We start from the raw sequence: 21321 nt of genomic DNA on the forward strand, positions 1-21321 counted from the left end.
GGAAGATTTTGATATAGCGTAAAGTACATTAATTAGTTCACGACGACATATCGGTGGATCAGTTAGTGTTTGTATTGGTAATGTTGAATACCAGAGTGGAGTGTTTTATTGTGTTTATATATTTTAAAAATTCATTTGGTGGAGCCAACCCATACGAATCGAAATAAACGATTCCACGTGGATCAGTTGCGTATGCCATCCAATGAGTACCAGACCCTTAATTATCATCAAGATTAATAATACCTGTTTCAAAATTGTTTGGTTGTTTTGGTAACTGATCACGCATAAAAACACCTCCGAAATTTTATATATTTAATTTTTAGTAGCATCAAGTTAATCAAGGTTAGACATTGGAAGAATTACCAAAGTGTCCCTGGAAGTCTCAGACCTTTTCCGTACCGATAAAGGGTTCCCGGTAATCTTAGACCCCTTCCCTTTTTACATCCCTTTCCTGCTATTTTATCAACAAGCATACTAACAATTTTTCCGGCAGTACCGCTTAAAACGCCGAGTGCAGCTGTTTTTGCGATGGCTGGAGCTTGAGAGGCTATTAAACCTGGTATAGCTCCAAGAAGTGGAAATATACCACCTGCTTTAATCAAGTCTTTAATAGCGTTCGGAGAAAGATGAAGTTGAACTTTCTTTATTCCAAGGCCTAATTAATATGTTTGAGTTGAGTCTTGGTTAATGATAATTTGTATGGACCACCACCAGAAGTTTGATCTTATTTCAGTGATATTTCTATTCTGCATTTATTTGCGAGTTTTGATTGCAAGTTTTTCACCTGACCGGAAGCCAGTAACATTTACATGACTATACGACATTTTTATAATATGGTGAGCAATTTCATTACATATTTTCTACTGGTGCATCAATCAGTCGCATTCTTCCACCAGCACCTTCAAGTAAAATTGCTTTATCTGAAAGAATAACTGCAATTGCTCTGTAAGCTTCATGAAAAATTGGTGGACCAACTACAGCAACAAGATGTTACTTGAGCTTGAAAGTGAATATCAACGACAGATTGTCTAGATAAATCAAGATGCTCCAGGGAAAAGTAATAAATCGGATACAGCGTCGTAAAATCTAATTGTCATATTTGCAACCCTGTGTCTATGTTTTGATCACGTCCCATAAATGTCATCAGATGATGATATGCACGAGCTACATGAGTTTGATCAAAATTTAACAATATCTCCTCAGCTGATTCTTGATGTCCGTTTATCCGTAAAGAAACTTCATTAACACCAAGTTTGTCAAATATCATATGGCCACGTGTTTGTGAATTTATTCGCGCAAAATCTTGAAAAGCAACAAATATATGTCGTGGTGCGGAAATACTCTGCTGTGATACTATGTACCATGTAAATAAACCACTAACACTAGTTTGAACACTGTCTGTGGTCACTGTCAACCATGATAGTAATGACTGACCACCTGAATCCATCAAAGAAAGTAGTTTTTGTTCTTCGGCAATCGTTGGAGTCATTATTGGCATCCACAACGAAGCTTTGTTAGTATTACTTTACCAGCATCACCAGCAGGTCGCCAAATTGCATCATCATCAGTTGCCTTTATTACAAGTACAACTCTATGTCTAGCTCCAAAGATAACTTTTCTAACATTTCTGCAAAATCCAAAAATATGTGACAGTGGAATAGCGCATGAAAATCTTCTAGGAACATCTTTCAGCATTAAAAATCCAAAGTTGTAATCTTGATTAGCACTATGAGACACCGGCCACACCGCAGCATCAGCAGTGTCTTTCTTTGACCGTTGAAAATACTTTACCGACATGATTGCCAATATCATTAATACCTTTATCACGAACAGCATCAATAGCCTTCATTCCTAATTGTTTTGCAATCGGTATTACCTTTGGAGCTATCCTTTTGAATAAACTCATAACATTATCACCGAGTGTATCTCCATGAATCGCTTTGTGAGTTGGTACTAGTGAGTTCACTACCCTGACCATTACAGGTCCACGTTGAGCATGATGTATAATCATTTTTAAATTACATACTGACTAATTAGTTGTATTTTAGTCGCTGTGATAATCATCAGCAATTTCATCAATAAGATAACGATAAATTTTGTGATCAATAATACTGCCTGTAAATAATCTTCGACAAATATCAGAAATTTCGTTAATTATTTCCGGCGCATTGTTTCCTGCGCGTTTTCTTCCGATCCGAACTTCTAATCTATCTACGTCAGAAAGAACACTGTTAGGACAAGCAAAAAGACCGCTTCCTTGAGTAGAAAAACCACTTCCTGTAGCGCCTGACTTAGGTTCGTTAATTTCACCAGGGTCATTAAGTCGCTGTTTAGCTTCTTCAACGGTCACATTTGCTTCTTTAGCTAGTTTTTCATATAGTTCATCTCTATGTATCATTGCTTCTCGTTTAAAGTCAATAAATCCTGACTAATAGTATCTAAAGAATATCGATTTCTGTGGGCGGCATATACTGTAGCAATCCATTTTTCAGGTTTTACCCGTTCAACAGAATCTTAATACACGAATTTCGCTCCTTTTTAAAAAAAATCAACAATACCTGCTGACTCTCCTCGATCATTGAGTAATTTATAATGATCTTTAACAAATATATTTCTATAAGCTCCAGGTGTTTGCTGAGGAGGTTGTGTTTTTTGTTGTCGTTCTACTGAAACTCCTCAACTTCGAATATCGAACAAACTTCTATCCCAAATTTCAATTTTACGCTTAAAAACCCCCATAAACCGAAGCTTAATTTAAAACTAGGCATGTGGCCTCGCTTTCAATGCTTTGCCGACGGAGACTGACACAACAATATCCTAAAAGTCAGATTCACTCAATGATAAAAGCTGGAGTTTTAGTTCTTGTACAGAGATTAAAAATTTCCGTAGGTGCTAAGGATGAGCATAATGGTTTCAGTATAAGAGATGGAGGTGTTAATACAACTATATTAGTTATAGAAATATCTAAGAAACAACCTAGACAATGCTCCATACATTTCTGAAACGAAGACCTTGAACTGTGAACAATATTACATATACCGAGTATTTATTTATACGTTGTAGGGTATCATTCGTATTTTTAAAGGACTTGTATTAAAGTTAAAAAGTATCTCATTCTTCCGATGTTTCTTGTGAAGAACACTGTATTTCTGTATGAACATCTCTCTCTCTCCACAATTGCAGGTACATTTGCAATATCGTCAGTAAACCTAATACTTATATGAACGGAAAAATTGGGGAGGATGTCCAAAGGGGTTTCGGTGTTGAGGGGTTCCACTGTGCATATATATTAGCATATCTATGTCTATGTATAGATTATCCCATTTTGATGAGATTGAAAGATCTCTGATCCCCAATGAGATTGTTATGAAACGAGAAGAAATGAAATAAGAATAAAAGAAACTAAATGAGAATAAATGAAAAAAAAAATAAATAGACAGATAAATAATAAATAAATAAATTATAAATAAATAAAACACGTAAATAAAGAGATATTTAAATAAATAATATGTCAATAATAAATAAAAAATTAAAACTAAATAACAAATACATAATACATTAAACTTTTATAAATTTATCATAAATAAATAGATTGTAAACAGTTTTCAGATAATGAGTAATAATTAATGCATACTAAATAATAAATAAATAAATAAATCAACGTTGTGTTTTTATTTCTTGTTGTTTAACGTTTCTAAGTATAATAAAATAATAAATTCTGCTGTCGTTGTTTGAAAATAAGTTGTTTATTGTTATTATTAATATGTGACCTACGCATCAAAAGTACAATATTGTTCCACTGGGGATTGAACCCAGGACCTTCTGCGTGTAAAGCATACGTGATAACCACTACACCATGGAACTCCTTGCTTTAATGCTCTCATGGGATGGTAAATATATATTGGTCAATCCTAATAAGACCAAATTCAGAATACCTTAAAATAATGCCCTCGGGTTATTTCGCAAATTCTCGAACTTCCAAAACGATGCATTCACTGATAAGAGAACAACCAAAATGTCAGAACTTAGCCTGGAGGATTTACATTGTTTAAAACGTCAAAGAATTTAAAGAAAACTTCAATCTGTTTAGCGTCAGCAGAGAAATGGCTATGATAGTGTCGCGTACGTACACCCTAATTTGCAGGAAAAGTATGCATCACAGTTTTAAGAAAGAATGATTTTATTTGAAATTAAAATAATTAAAAAAAATTGAATAAATTGACTTTAAATTAAACGAGCAAAGCTATAGAATATTGTAGTTTTTTTAAAATTAACTACCAATAAAATAGAATAATGTTATACCGAAACTATCCAATAATGTTAAGTTAATTAAAATACCAAAAAACAATTGAAAACTGTTTTAAAATTTAAATATCAAAACTACAGTAAAAATTTTTTTAAAAAAAAATTAAAATTGTTTAGATAATTGTCAGACTTAGATCCAGGATACTGAAAATCGGTTTATGTAGACATTTTCAGGGTTTTGAAACTAACATTATTACATTGGAGACTAGTAGATATCACTACAGACGAAAGTTGGTCTTAGTCCAGTGGGACTAAGGAGAAATTGGATATTAATTTAAGTTCAACAGAAAGGGTGGGAGGTGAGGTCTGCTGTCTTCTGAATTTGCAAGAAGTGTTTTTTTCCCACTGCATTTAGTTAAAGTTTATTTAAATTCCATACCTAAAACATTGCTTTGATAGCAAAACTGTCTATACCTCTAAACATGCATTAATAGCTAAATTGTATATGCCACTAAACACGCTTGATAGATAAACTGTATATACCTCTAAAAGATGATTTGATACATATTACTAAAACTTCGAAGAGCTTGTTTAATTGGCTTGGTGTAAAAGAAGATAAAATACATTCTTAAAATTTTTTGTTAGTATAAAATCAATTTCAATGAGATATTTTTATTTTGCTTGTCTATGTATGTTATTTTTTATAAATCTATTGGGGGAAATAGCATTGACGCCCGCAAAAACGGTAAATTGCCCCCACCCGCTGGATTTCATCGCGAAAGATGATTTGGCTTACATCCGTAAAACTTAATTGCTGATCACTATAAGTTTGCCTCCTCACCCAAAAAATAATTCTGCGATCGCCCTTGCATGAATATTATTGTTATTGTTATTTATTATTATTATTATTATTATTATTATTATTTTGAATGCTCATATTTTTTATCAATATTAAAGTACATGTACACGATTTCATGATATTATTCAGACTTTCCAACTCCGATCTCCACTTCCAAGTAAATATATAGAACATTCATAAAGCAGTGATAGTCCCGTTTTGAGTTTTTGCGTCCGATATCAGGAGCGGCAACTTGTCCGTAAAGGGTATTGTGAAAGGGGTCCATTGTAAATTCAGCTTTGTTAAATTTCTCATTGAAGAGTAGCAAAATCCAAAGCTACTACAACTTTCTAACATCAAATGTAAATACGTCACTGCATTACAGTTGAAAATTTTATCAAGGCAATCACACGCACCTTCTTCTGACTGGTTTCCTCTCAGGTACCGTTATACACATCTTCTGTATGATGAACTTAAAATAGTGTCTCCGTCTGCAGGCGATGTTTGTCGGAAAGCGGACAAGGAAATAGCCAAGATGTATTTGAAGAAAAGAAACAATTATAAAACATTTTTACATTATATTTTAAGTTATCAAACTCACAATAAACACAACATCGATCAGTTAGGAAATTTGTTCATAAAATTGTTCAGTTTTGGTGTTATTTGCCTCATTTTCTAACAGTCATACAATTTCACAGCCTGGAGCTCAAAATACAAACTCTACCTAGCCTAGTACCTTAGCGTCCTATGATGCTCCGATAAGGCAATTTCAGTACAACTCTACGGAAAAATGATATTTATTTTCAATGGAATTTTCACGTAATAGTTTGTATGACGTATATTTATTTGTCTGTATTAGACGTGTAAGGCATGAGTTTATCTTGAGTTTCCCAACACTATTGAAATATATGCATGAAATATTAATAGAAATACAACAAGCCGTTATATGCAGCGGCTTTTCTTTTTTAATTTAGTTATGATATTGATAGCGTGCTACCTTGGCCTCCCATAATGTTCCGCTCACGAGGCCAGTCACGCACAGATGAATGGCTGATAAAAGTGGAAAAATTCAAGATGGCGAAAGTATCACGTAAAAGTGTTGGCAATAAAGGAATAACATTGAGACGGTTATTTCCAGCTATATCGCCACCAGCTTTTTCGTTGTATTAGTCACAACTATATCAGTTAAAGTAATACTGAGTGTTTGATGAGTCGCTATGGAGTACTGTCATTTTTAGCCATTATGTGTGAGTTGATGGGGAATTGGTATGGTGAGAAATTCCGGAAATATATGGATGTACTTTTTGCGCGCCTGTGTGTGAAGAATAGAAGCCTTATTTAAATGAAAGTTTCGTGGATTATGTCTTACCTTTATTTTACATAATGTTTCAATATTTTCTAATTTACCGAATGTTTTGGTCATGAAGCATTCTTGCATTTTGAAATGCAATAATAGAACAGATAATGGGGTCGGCCTGGATAGGATTTGGTTGGTAATGAAGCAGATACCCATTTATGGAATACAATTTTTGGAGCTTTACACTTTTGGCGTTTGTATTTATCCTGCTTAGAATATTAATAATTTGCTATTTACGATATGATAGCCACGACTGGGAATCTGTATATGTCGAATATTAATATTGGTTCTATTTGAAAAATATGCTCAGAAAATAGATTTATATCTGAAATCGCTGAATAATTTGACATAGGAATCTTTAGATTTATGAAGCGTTTACTTAAGCAATGTTATCATGAAAAGGTGTGCTCTCTTCTAAGGTAGATGCTAGGTTTTCCTGGTCGCTGTTAAACATTGACGATCTAAAGAGATTTTTTTCCTCACATAACTCATCTCGGATATCAAAAATATTTTCCTTTCTAATTTAGTCAGGCATTTATGAGATATTTGCCTCAGATTATAGATTACTTGTTGTAAAGCATTATTAACAATTTTAACCTTCTTTTTAATTGTACATTGAAATGTGTAACTGGTCAAATATGAAGGAACCTTACAGTTGCCTATGACCTATCAGAACTGCTGCTGTAAGTGTGACATTAAAAGACTGTTTCACAATGGTACTCGTGCAGCTCTAAGAACTTTTAAAGACGTACAACTAGTATCTAACGCTCAGTTTACTGGCTTGGATGTGGCCTACTGCTGTTAGAATATTGAGCTTGTCGTTTTGGAGCTATTGCTAAACACACACACACACACACACACACACACACACACAGACACACACAGAGATACATACATACATATATATATATATATATATATATATATATATATATATATATATATATATATATATATATATATATATATATATATATATATATATATATATATGATGCCTGTCAATGAATCATTCCTGACAAATTGATTATTTTATCGTCATAGTGATTTTGAAGTTTCAGTGTAAGATTATCTAAATCAATTTAGATTAATCAATTGCACAGTTTGAAGGTGAGATTATTCACCTGTTTAAACAGATTGGCTTCCATTGTGTTATGATGCAGTGCAAAAGATTCGAAGAAAGTAATCTCTAAAAATGTTTGCGAATCAGCGACAGGAGAAAATCTCAGTGACCATAGGGACCACAAGTTATTAATTGATGAACACCAAAAGCACACATAAATTAATACTGTACATGTATGCGTTAACACATTTTGCCTTCATAACCATTGTATTTAGCGTTATTTGAGAATACAGTACATGGTGTCGATCATGCGTTATAGAATGTATGTATATATGTATGTATGTATGTAGGTATGTGTGTGTGTATGTATGTATGTATGTATGTATGTATGTATGTATGTATGTAAACACCATCTATATCCTAATATACCATAATATATATCAAGATTTTGTGCCTACTTTTAGCGATAAATACAGACATGTTTAGTGTGCGCTTTTGAGTCAGTATAATGTATCGGCTTAAAATCCAATAATCACGCACCTTTCATGTATTGATCGTGTTTATGTCACAGATTGACGATCCGAAAGACATTCATGCCGCGTGTGTGTGTGTGTGTGTGTACATAGTCTGCACTGATGAATCTTTCTCAGAGAATGTGTATCAACTCCGTTAAATACAACTAAAATGTTACAGTTATCTCTGATCACTTTAGGTATTTGTGTATATCGTTGAGTGACATAAATTTTATCCGTATTTTTATATCTGCCTCTGGAAAATATTCTAGCTGGACTTGATTGTTTATCCAGCATCACATCACCGTATACTAAGAGATTATTAACAAATCAATCTAATTCATCAATTGTCAACACTCAGCGCTTCATCAATATCGGTTATAAAATTAATAATGGCGTCACCATCTTCATTTAACAATTTTGCATTTTCATTAAAATCTTTAAGTACATCATAACATCTCTTACCATTGACTAATGGTGCAACTAAATACAACTTGTCCCACTTTAACCATCTCATTATAAGATTAAGCAGTCATTGCGTTTTACCGGACCCAGATGGACCTATTATAATCATTCTGATAGAATAAGGTAATGCTGAAATATGTTTTACTGGTTCTTGCTTTCGTGTCGCTGAGAATCAATTACATCCATATTATAAATATACATGAATCTATATTATTTACGTTGTAGAGTTAAAACTCCAACCACTGATTTGGCCACTGTTACAACAAAAAAATGGAGAAAATAGAATATGGTAGAAAATGTGCAATAAGTAACAGAAGATTTTTTTTCGTTTTTACCTAAAATTCAACGTAAGGATAATAATAAATAATAATAATGAGGACTTTATATAGCGCCTAAGCTTTAGAAGCTCTAAGCGCTTTACAACATTAGACAACACCTATAAGATAAAACACATATAATAATATTATTACAAAAAACAAACACCATGAAATTAGAAAAACATTAAAAAATAAAAAAACATGCTGAGAATATTTCAGATAGGAAACATTATTAAGTCTTTAAGTTTGTTCTTGCAGTCGAAATAAGTGAGTTTTGAGATCCCTCTTGAATGTGATCACTGTGTCTTTGTGTCTAAGTTCAGTGGGCAATACATTCCACGTTGCTGGGCCCTGGTATGCAAAAGAACGCTGTCCATATGACTTTGTTTTCATAGTGGGAATAATGAGTATACGATTGTCAGAAGAGGAACGTAAGTATCTTGCTGGTGTGTACACATGGGTGAGGTCGGATAGGTATGTTGTACTAGAGTCCGGCTGTGAAACGTAGCACAGAGAACAAATTTTGTGTGTGGTTCTGGATCGAATGGATAGCCAGTTTAGGGTACAGAGCAGCGGGGAGGTGTTCTCTGATCGTGATACTCTAAGTATGATCCGAGCAGCTGTGTTGTGAACTTTTTGAAGTTTCTGGAGTAGATATTGAGATGAACCAGACAGAATTGAATTACAATAGTCCAGTCTTGAAAGTACTAATGAACACACAAGTGTTTTAGTGGCATCAACTGAAAGATATTTGCGAATTGAGCTGATGCGTCTCAACTCAAGATATGCAGCCTTGCATATGTTCATGACATGTTGGTGCAATGTGAAAGTACTGTCCAGAGTAAAACCTAGGTTTCCTACTTATTGTGTGAATTTAATGTTGGCCTTGCTGATATTTATTGTTTGAGGTCAAGGATGTGAATGAGAAAGTCTTTTTGTTGTGATCAGAATGGCCTCAGTTTTATCATCATTCATCTGCAGCTTGTGACATGTCATCCATGATTTCACATCAGAAATGCACTTCTCTATACCTTGGATGGTAGCATCAACTTCAGTTGGATGGCTAGATTTGTATATTTGGGTGTCATCAGCGTACAATTGGTGAGACACTGGATGATGATCTATGACACTTGAGAGCCACTGAGTGTAGAGAATGAATAAAACAGGTCCAAGAACAGACCACTGTGGAACACCACAACATAGATCAACTGGGCTGGAGTGTATTCCATTTGCAGATACAATTTGTGTCCTGTTGACCACGTATGACTTGAACCACGGTGAGGCTGTATCATGAATGCCAAATGCATGCTGGAGACGGTGAAGTAATATATCATGGTCTATTGTGTCAAATTCTGCAGACAAATCAAGGAGGGTGAGGACTGTAATCTTTCCGCTATCCAAAGCAGAGAGAATGTCATTAACCACTTTTAGAAGAGTAGTTTCAGTACTGAGGCAAGGGCGATATGCAGATTGCACATTGATATAAAGACTGTTTGAATTTAGATGAGATACAAGCTGGGATAGAACAACGTTTTCTAAGATTTTTGATATGAATGGGAGATTAGAAACTGGGCGGTAGTTCTTTAAATCGTTATGGTCTAGTGTTGGTTTCTTCAGCAGAGGCTTTAGAATGGCAGTTTTGAAAAATGATGGGAATTCCCCGGATGAGAGAGAGGTATTAATAACATCAGTTAGTGAAGGCAATAATGGCTCTAAGCACTCAAGCAGCAGTGATGTTGGAATTGGATCACGTTCACATGACTTTGGTGCACTCTTCATCACAATTGTACGTACGAAATCCATAAAGACAGGTTCAAATGCTGCTAATGGTTGCCGCTCAAATTCTGTATCCCAACTGTATGGTGACGACGAGTCAATTGAAATTGTGGTGTCAAGCTTATCTCTAATGGTTTGTGCTTTGTCATGGAAGAAATCTGCAAACATGTCCGGAAGGTCGACTGGAGAGAAGGTAGTTGGAAGTGGTGTAGATTTGTTCCTTGACATTAGCTTGTTAGTAATCTCGAAGAGCTCTCTGCAGCTGAAACGTTCCATGATCTTAGTAGCATAGTGGGCTGATTTCGCTGCATGGACTATATTTGTGACATTCTTCTTAGCGGCTTCATAGATTTGCTTATGAATAGTGAGTCTGGTGGAAAGCCAGAGCCTCTCAGCTTTACGGCGGTCTCTTTTAGCAGTACGAAGCTGGTCCCTACACTGCTATACCATGGAGAACACTTTTGAATTGATACTTTGCACTTGGTAGCTGGGGCATGTTTGTCAAGCAATGACCGCAGACAGTTATCGACTTGTTCTGCAGTAGAAGGTAAGCAAGTTGTTAGGTTAGCTTGGATGTCGTGCATTAGTTTGGTTCTATTTATCGTACGGAGGTTTCTCTTAGTAGCAGATAAAGGTGGAGGGTTAGGAACTGATAGATCAAGATGGCATATAATGCAGAGGTGATCTGATGCAAGGTCATGGGATACCAGGGAGGACCGTAGAATGTTATCATCAGGTCTATGAAGAATCCAGTCTAAAATGTGACCATGTTTATGGGTGGGTTGGTGAACTGACTGTTTGAGGTTGAAAACATTAATGGAATCTATGAGTTTTGATGCATTTGAGTTTCCGGGACAGTCAAAGTGAAAGTTTAAATCTCCAAGAATAATCAGGTTGCCACCCATCGAATTCCCATAGTCCAGGAGATTCGGAAACTGCTGCAAAAAGAGAGAGTCAGCCAGCTTGTTTATTTCTACTAGGAGGAGGGCGGTATAGGCAGAAAAAATGGACTGACCTTTGCTCAAGTGTGAGTTTGGTTTGGACTAGTTCAAACGATGTGTGGTCGAAATTGAATGTTGTGGTGTAGTTAAGACGTTTTATCATGGAGTTCTTTGTGATGACAGCAATTCTACCTCTTCGAGAATTACGGGGGAACGACTTGATGGAGTAAGAGTGGGTGTTAGATCCGCACACTTGGGCTCATCATTAACCATTCATATGGAGACAATTCAACAAAAGCTGTCAAAATTTTCAGGAACTCCTTGGCTAAATACCCAGGAGAAAAACACATTCTGCTGCTGCAAAATGGTTAGCACGACAGGCAATATGGCAAATTGTTATACCACCACCTAAACTAAATCAGCATGCACGTTTTGATGTCAGCACTCCTAAGGAAGTTCATCAAGCAGATATTCTATTTTTACCACATGATACTATCAAAAATTGACAGACGTCAATTAACATACAAATATGCGTTCACTGTCGTTGACTTTGCATGTAGATATAAGGAAGCAGAGCCATTATCAGCTAAAACAGCTGCTGAAGTTGTATCTGCTTTGAACGAATTTATCAACGAGGACCCTTACGATGGCCACAACTATTACAGGTTGATCCTGGCAAGGAATTTCCTGGTGCAGTATCATCTCTGATGAAAAAACATAATGTCGAACATAATAGACGAGAACATACCACAATTAGACGAGGACATACAGCAATTCATCGTCATCAGGCAATTGTTGAACTATTTAATCGAACACTTGCTGAGCTATTATTTGGATATCAGTATGCGAAGGACGTAATTCACGATACGAGAGTAGACGAGGACATACCGCAATTCATCGTGATCAGGCAATTGTTGAACGATTTAATCGAACACTTGCTGAGCGGTTATTTGGATATCAGTATGCGAAGGAAGTAATTCAAGATACGAGTTGAATGGGTTGCAAGATTACCAAATGTGATAGCTGCATTAAATAATAAAATTATTCGAACAACCGCCATGAAACCTATTAATGCAATTACAAAGAGAAATATACCAATGAAACGACATGATTTTTCAAAACAACCAGTATTAGGTAAGGTTGCTGTCAGATGTTTATATGAACCTGGTGAACATGAAGGTGGTAAATAAGAGCGACTGATCCTATTTGAGTGTAACGACACATAAAATATCTAGCGTGGTACGATCAACGGGTAGACCTGCAATCTACAGATTAGATTCAACTGCTCCTCAACGTGGATTTGAAATGAACAATTACAAGCAATTCCTGAAGACACACAATTACCACCGCATTCATTTTTGTAAGCTATCACCTTGACGTCGATTACATTCAAGACAGGTCATCTTTACATTTTCGCGTTTATGACCAAACTTACTATTAATTCTGTCTACGGTAAATTGTCTTGGATCATTACTCGAGTATCGCCACAACATTATTGTATTACAGCACGTACAATGATTATTTTGCTGTTGTTTCGGCATCATTATAAATTCAGCACCAAGGTCAAATTCGCGCTTATTATTTGCACACTGTTTATAACTATTTTTTTTTCCTATTATAGCATTGTGAATAACATCGCCAGTGGTTTCTGTATCGTCTATAATAACCGTCCGCAACTGAGACATTTGTCTAACTCTAGACACTGTGAGACAAACTAAATTTGACAATTCGATATGATCATCGACGATCCAAACTCGCGTATCAGAAATGGTTAACCACTGAGATGAATGAATCGTCATTGTGTATGCTAGCGTCCATGGAGTATTTTCCATTTTGAGCGCATCTTCAACATCATTGACAAGAACCAAAACAACATCAATTAATGCAAGATTTTATTTTTCTGACGATCCTGGTATATCAACGTCGATATTCTGCCATCGGGTATCAGCCGGTCGATAACATAATGGTACGGGTAGATTTGAAAACCTTTCTTTATGTAGCATAAAAAATTGTTGTTGAAGTGTATCACGAACTATCTTTCTACTTGCCATTATCAAATCATTTGGTCTCCATAAGTTCCAAACGTTGCTCATGAAATTATATCACGCATTATTTCACACTGATCTTTATTCGGCTGTAGTTTGATTAATTTCTTAAACTCGCTTAATTCTGCATCAAGAGATCTATGATCAGCAGCTATTCTTCATAACAATCAACAAAATTCTTTAACCATTCATGTGGAGACAATTCAACAAAAGTTGGCGGTTGACCATGATAGCCACACCTTATAACAGCAGTATTTTTTGTTAATAACCAATCAAGAAATGTTTTTAATGTTTCTTTTGACACTGTACATATTTCATCACAAACGATAATATTTGGAATGAATTTTTCGCCCATTCCATCAGGAGTCCATGCTTCTCCTTTCCATCGAGAAAAGCTGTGATAAGTACATGATCTAATATTTCTTTCTCTTATTTCTCTTGCAAGTCTGTGTGTATGGGTTAAAACGATGATATCAAAATTCCGAAATAGTTCAATCACACGAGTTGTTTTACAAGAACCCCAGGTCCATTAAGATAAACTGTTTTATGTCTAGCTACGGGATCATACACTGACGGTGCAGATGAGAGCTTTAATGTCTGATCAAGTATATTTTCCTGTTTTATTCTCCATTCGCCCCATGCTTCATAATTGCCGATATTCAATTTTTCCAACAATCCTGAATATTTTTATTGATATAAAACGAATCTGTAGCGACTCTGACAGCAAACTTAGAAACTCTATTTATCATCGATAATAGATGTATCGAAATGTACACGAGCATTGAAGATCTTAAATGAGTAAATTGTGGTGACTCACCGTCCATATAACTCACAATTGTATCTAATTTGGTTCCGTCCTATAAGTTAGCATTGCTTCGACTTATAAATGTATTTTTCTTCGTTGTATCAACGATTATAAAATCTACCTCAGCATCATCAATAATCAATCTTGTGCAATGTCGTTTATGATCATATGATCCTCCTTGGGTGAATTTACCGATTGTTATTTTGCCAAGATCTTTGGCAATTTTATTTTCATAATAGGTTATATCAGGATTTTCATCATCAGAATATTTCTTTTGTTGTGGTAACCAAACAACTTCTTTCTGCGGACGATATGATATAATTGCTTCACTTACTGTCAGAAATATTAGTATTTTTACTTGGAGCATGTATCGTAATAATACTGTTGGTACCGACATTTTGTCTGAAATTGTTTGCCAAACCAAGCATAACAAATCGGATGAAGACCTTTAGCAAACTCGAATGACTCGAACAAGCGAATCCAGTCAGGTCAAAATCCGGTAATGGTCCGTTTATCGATACTCTGGTCATTTCGTGTGTGGGATGACCAAATCGCTCAAACGCTCAGAACACTCTCTCATACGAAGAAAACTTCTGGGATAACAGGCAACCATATCAACCGATATAACATCTCTGTGATCATATTAACTATTCCACAATCCATCGTTTCTGTATTCGACACAATTCGATATTATATCATTGAGAAAATCAAACCGAGTTGGTTTCCACGAACATTTCTCTCTAGCAAAATGAGCCGCAACTGACGAAACAGTAAAACAATTACTCAGTAATCGTTCAGCATCATCGATATATTTAACGCAAGATTTTTCATTTCTTCGTGGAGAGATTCTGTACGATAAATAACGCCATTAGGTCGTACAAACTGATCATTGTTTTCATCATCAGAACGTTGAAATAGCCACACTGATACAGGATCGTTTTTACTTATTTCGTTAATAAAATCAAATATATTTCCGTGGTAAAATTTAACAGTTCGATTTAATGGAAATATTGTTATTCGTTAGTCCACGCATGCGCATTATGATCAATAATTTCAATCGAAGCTCCTTTTGATTTATATTTTGATTCGTACAAAATCTCTGCGGTCATAGATTTTAGTCTTCCTGGGAATATTAGTTTCTTTTCTAGCTCAGCGACATCTTTGACAGACGCTGTGATATCTTGAACTATTTCTCCCCACTCATTTTTTATTTTACGTCTTTTATCCGTTGGACCGTTTCCACGAGTCGAAACGGTAAAATGTTCCGTTACTCGTTCGGTTACACATTTCAGTCTTGAAAATTATTAAATTATTAACGGTGGGGTTATCATTTATCGGATAAATTCCATAAATAACTGCAGTTACAGGATACGCTCTTTCATAATACAGTTTGTCAATACCAGTCAACATTCTTGGTTTGGAATTTTTACTCAGTATGGCAATTTTTTCATTATGAAGGACGGGATCATATTTGTCACGGATAATCCAATTGTCTGTTTCTGCTAATACAACAAATTTTACTTTCAAAAACTATTTTCGATTGTGGAGATAATTAATGATAGTTGCAGCTCGTTTGTCGTTCATCTTAGCATCGACACCATCTGTGATTTTAAATGTTGACCACACATGAGATGCGCCATCTTTGCTAAATAAAAAATCTTGGCGTCGTGAATTTCATTAATCAAGGTTTTATTCTTCGGATCAACCTGAGCTTTTATCGGTATGTCAGGGGATATTCTGTCAAGATTAAATTTATCTTTAGATGGCTTAATCGTAGATACTCTCTCAAATTCATCCATTTTTAATGATAGTTTCCGTGACTTCTTGTAACAAAGCTTGCGTAAACGAATTCTGCGGACATGATTTGCAAAGCGTTCGTAATGGAAGTCTAGGTCCAAAATCGTGTTTGAAATGCAATGTTGGATTTAGAGGAAAACACAATTGTCTTTGCACTGTGATGGTAAACAATACAGAGATCTGAAAAGATATTATGATAAAAAGAAATTCATGACAGTGACAGGGTTATAAAATATATAAGATTATCTGATAAGATTCTCAAAGTAATGATTTAACCAAATTATTATTTAAACAAATGGTATTATATAAAAATGAACCAAAAAGACTTTGTCAATCATCCAAGGTAAGACTTTGCTAAACACACCATTATTAAAAATTATGAAGCAAATCGTGATGGTGTAATCAGGCACTGTCGACGAAAAATACCAGCTGGTATTCTCATTAATACTGGTTATCCTAATGATGGGAAGAAATAGTATTTCTGCCATAAATTTATATTCGAATTTTTCAACGGAGTACTCGAAGACGGTCTTGTAATCGCTTATATCAACGGTATAAAAATCGATAATAATTTAACTAATCTGAGAGCTATCACGCAGAGTCAAAATTACAAATTTGGAAACACTGGTAGATGTAAACAAATGGAAAAAGGGCGTTAAATCTACACATGCAGAGACTGATTACGAAACAATATTTCAATCAATGAATGCAGCTGCCAAATATTTGGATCTTCAATCAAAATCAGTATATTTTGTCACAAATAATATCACTAGATCTGCTCTCTCTAAGAAATATAAACAAAATAAAATCATTTCCCAGTATTGTTAAGAGAGATAAATCTGTCTGTCTGTCTGTCTGTCTCTCTCTTTCTCTGGTAGAGGTATTACCTGGTTGTGCTCCTTATATTTACTAAACTATTTTTTATTTTATCTTTTTGTTGGTATAATCATAACCATTGTTAAAATAATTATGATACTGTTACTCTGAGACCTTCGGTATGAAAATGCGCTAAAAATCCCTATTCATATAGTACTGCTCCTTCCTTTCTTAAGGTCCATGACCTGAAGGAACATACATAAATTTGTAGTAGATATTTCTGCGTAGATCTAAATTCATTTTGTCATGGTAATTAATTAACCATCTGTGTCATAATTAATATCAGTGAAGTAACATAATTATATAACAGTTCAAATTAGGAAAGGGATATTTATGATTTCTAACTTACAACGAAATCAAGGCGATACATGTAAGTTATTTTTCGATCTGTAAACATGCAATAATTTAACTATGTGCGTAACAATTAACACACGTAATTTAAGAAAATATTTCACTTACCTCCTGTCCACTTCAAAATGCAAATTTGCAGTGTGACTGAGAGAGATTTACGGACTTTTATAGCCAAACATTTTGGGAGAACCCAATATCCCAGAACGACTTAATCAGATGATTCTCTAGAATGTTCTGGACTTGTGGGTTTTCCCAGACGGGTTTTCCAGAATGACTTGATCACATGATTCTCCCGAATATTCCGGACTTATGGGTTTTCCCAGAATGTTTGACTATAAAAGAAGCCAGAATATCTATATCCCCAGTGGGACTGCAGCTGTATTGGAGACAACAGGTAAGTAAAACATTTATTCAGTAGTCAAGATGTTGTGTTTGCGCTATATTACATAATTGTACTATATCGTCCTGGTTGAGGAATATAATTTAAATATATATTTTATGATATATATAATAAAATGAATTTTGAAAATATTAATGATATTATTTCTACAAAAAAAGAATTAGAAAAAGACGGTATAAAGATTCAACTTGATCCTGAAAAAATTATGTCTGATTTTGAATCATTACGAAATCGTAGTTTGAAAGTGGATACACATTATCGACCGAATATCGATTGATTGAAACGATCCATCAGATCATGTTACAATCTTTATCAGCAGTGAAAGATATAGAAGTGAAAACATTCATACCACTTTCTATCGCGATTGACAACATTAGATCAAAATTATCTAACGAATATGAAACAAAAAATCATCAATACATGCGTAAGACAATTAAAAAAGATTATATCAGATCGTGCAAACGAAACTGTTGTCACTTATGAAAGCGAGAGTAAAAGTGAAGGTAGCGATGAATGAAAACTAGTGAGAATCAATATTTTTTAAAAATTATGTTATAATATATTTTTTATTTTTTTAAAATATACCAAATCAGGTTTTTTGTTCATAATTAGACAAGATATTTTATGCTGATCAAATTTAATACAGGAATGTGCATAATTCAGAATCTGACCTCTATCACATGTGATCATATAAATATGTTCTCGCCGTAGTTGATTTAATTGTTCCTGCGTCAATAAAAAGTCTTCGTTGCCGTATTCATCAATAACTATATTAACACTAAAATTGTTCTGAGCTGACCGGAGCCTGTGTCATTATTGTTCTGATGACATTTTCAAGTACCTCCCCCTTGCTGTGTATAAAAACCCTCACGTGCTGTTACATTATATAATATACCTCTTGATCATCTGTAAAACACTCTGCAAAAATATCTCGTTAAGACCTTACGTATAAATTTAAATACAGATTTTCATTTCTTAAATCATTTAAGTGTCAGTAAGTTGGACATTTATTCTTGATAATAACGGATTATGGCATCGTAGATAAACAGGATTAATAGGTTCTTGTACAATCAAATATCCAGGAGGTACTTGCGGTGTGAATTTATATAAAATATATCCTCGCTGAGCCTGATTTATTTCAAAGTTGCCACAATTACATCGCATACAAGATTGACTGCAATAGTTGAAGTTTTATTAACGATTCCTGTTGAAATAAGACGACCTTCACCGTACGGATTAGTATTGTGTTTAAGAATAGTTGGAGGTGGTGCTATTTTTCTCCATGACTCGAGTATTTTGGGAAAGGTTTCATTAATAAGATCGTTGAGTGATTTATTTAGCTCGTCAGTTCTAAATTCTGGTATCACAAACGTTGGTAATTGTTCTTCTCTCTTGTCTTAGAAACAGCTGTTTAAGGGTTATTGTACGGGGTCGTCCATGGTAATCAACAAATCCACTACCGAGGCGATTCCTATTCCAAATGATACTTTTATTCATATAATCCAAATCTGATATAACCTGATTCAGATGTTGTATCGTTGTAATAATCTGTTGTTTTATATCATCGTTGTAGTATTGTGTAACGCCAGAAAATACATTTTGTAATTGGTTGAATGATCGTCTAAACTCAGAGTTAATGGGATCGAAACATGACTTGATCAATTATTCATGGACAATCGGATTTAATGTATCATCATGGGTATATAAATCACCTATTATTGTGGGAAAGTTACTCCCCCAATATATCCACGGATATTTTCTCTGATATTCTGGTTCCGTTATGTATTTCTCTTCGTCGGTGAAAACATCAGCCCGCGCTGGTTCTAGTGGTTCTTCATATTTTGGTGGGATTTCAGGCCATCCTAAAACATTTCTGATTGATGATTGATAAATATCAACAATGTAATCTGGAGAATTTATCTCTATCGTAGCCGATAATGTTGGTTCGTGATCTGAAATAGCTATTTTCGATTCTCTTTCGGTTACTGATTTGATTCTGCGTTGAAATTCATCCTTGATTTGTTCGATTTGATAACTTCCTGTATGAATAGAAACAACATTCCATTCAGGTGTTCCATTATCTTTATTTTTATTTACAAATACTAGTGAATTATTCGCCTGTAATGCACCAAATGATTTTGATCTGTTATTTGGTCAGCTGTAATAATATACTCGTAATTGTGCTAGTGCGATTTCTTTTACTGGAATCGCTGTTGAAATATTAATACTAAATTCTGGATTAGTTGAGCTTACCGATATCATTGATGTTTTTGACGGAGTCGTATTCGTTACGACTGGTTGTAGTAGCTCGCTTGGCGATGTCAGTGGAATTGACATTGTTATTTAACTCCTGATTTTCTAAATCAATCACTGTCATTGCTTCTTGTAGATTTTGATCATCTCCGTGAACTCAAAATCTGATATTTTTCCATCACTAAGGCTCGTTGATAATAACGAGGATAATTTGGAGTATGCTAGCGTTGCTGTATGTAATTTTATTATATAATCATGTAATTCTGCATTCGTGCACGTGCATATTTTTTTTTTGGCAACGATATTAAGAATACCGGCAATCGTTGTTGCAGTTGAAACACAAATTGTTACAACTGCTGGTGCCATAATTGTTATTGTCGATAATAACACGCCGGTTCCAGCAATAAAAGCAGACGCTGAATAAAAAATTATATCAACAATAATTACGCGTCTGCGATATTTTTATTTATTTTCACTACATTCTCGTCAACGATATTTTTCAATTTTGTTTGCCATTCACGTGCTTGATTGTACCTGAATTTTTGAATGTTGATTGAAGTGCTCATTATATTTTATATAGTAACCAATTGAGGCGTTTCAGCCACAAATTCCAGTCACCACCAGTAAGACGTTGCGGTTACGTTTTTATCAGATGCTTCCAGTATAAAGGTTTCTTCGTCTCCTTTATTTAAGATAATAGACACAACTCCAGAAAAAGTATCGGTTGAATGACGCCAGGGTTACGTAGTAAATATCTGAAATTTTGCAGCGCTGAACACAGACAGTCTATACACACCAGTGACTGCTACAGTATGTTTGGGATTGTTATTTTGCTGTGACCATGTTGAGAATCTTGATGACACCGTGTATACTATGTTGGTAATCTGCCCGTGGAGGATTTTAATTAGATTAATTTTTTTTAACGATCTCAGGAATCCCACTTGTAACATTTTCTAGTCTGTGTCTAATAGTTTCAATATCTGATATAGCTGTTTTAATATCGCCAAGTTTTGCGTTAATATGAACGAGTTTTACGTTAACAGTCAACTGGGTGCCAAATAAATCATCTGCGATTTCATTACGTCTTTGACAGTTTCTACGAAGTACTAGTAAACGCCCTTACGTGAGAATCATAATCAGCTCGTAGCGTGGATAATTTAGTATCTACTGTCTCTACATATCTTTTGTTGCAGCATCATCATCAGATGTTAGATCTCTTTAAACATTCATGCTGAGTTCGCCTATCATTGTATCACCGGTGTTCCGCGAACGATTAGAAA

General features: G+C 34.7%; 1 non-coding gene across 1 annotated transcript; it reads right to left on the bottom strand.

Annotated features, from left to right (window-relative positions):
- Positions 1-3791: 3791 nt before the first annotated feature.
- On the bottom strand, positions 3792-3864 carry Trnav-uac (transfer RNA valine (anticodon UAC)). Its single transcript has one exon. It is a non-coding gene; the product is annotated as a tRNA-Val (tRNA).
- Positions 3865-21321: the final 17457 nt, after the last annotated feature.

The sequence above is a fragment of the Sinohyriopsis cumingii genome, chromosome 12, assembly GCF_028554795.1.
Source record: "Sinohyriopsis cumingii isolate HCF-2022 chromosome 12, ASM2855479v2, whole genome shotgun sequence".
NCBI classification, from domain to species: domain Eukaryota; kingdom Metazoa; phylum Mollusca; class Bivalvia; order Unionida; family Unionidae; genus Sinohyriopsis; species Sinohyriopsis cumingii.